Raw genomic sequence first — 386 nt, forward strand, 5'->3', positions numbered from 1 at the left:
ATATATATATATATATATATATCTCATTATTCTGTGGCTAACAGCAGAGTGACAGGTTAGGAGCTTTCTGAAAACTTTCTCACTGTTCTGGTCACCTCGTTCTCCATTACACTCATTTGAATCTTTGGTCTGAAACACACACACACACACACACACACACACACACACAGAGACACACACACAGACAGACACAGAGACACACACACACACTCACAGAGACAGACACACACACACACACACACACACACACACAGAGAGAGACACAGACAGACACAGACACACACACACACACACACACACACACACACACACACACACAGACAGACACATAGACACACACACACACACAGAAAGACACACACAGACAGACACAGAGAGACACACAC

The sequence above is a fragment of the Perca flavescens genome, chromosome 10 (genome assembly GCF_004354835.1).
Source record: "Perca flavescens isolate YP-PL-M2 chromosome 10, PFLA_1.0, whole genome shotgun sequence".
NCBI classification, from domain to species: Eukaryota; Metazoa; Chordata; class Actinopteri; order Perciformes; family Percidae; genus Perca; species Perca flavescens.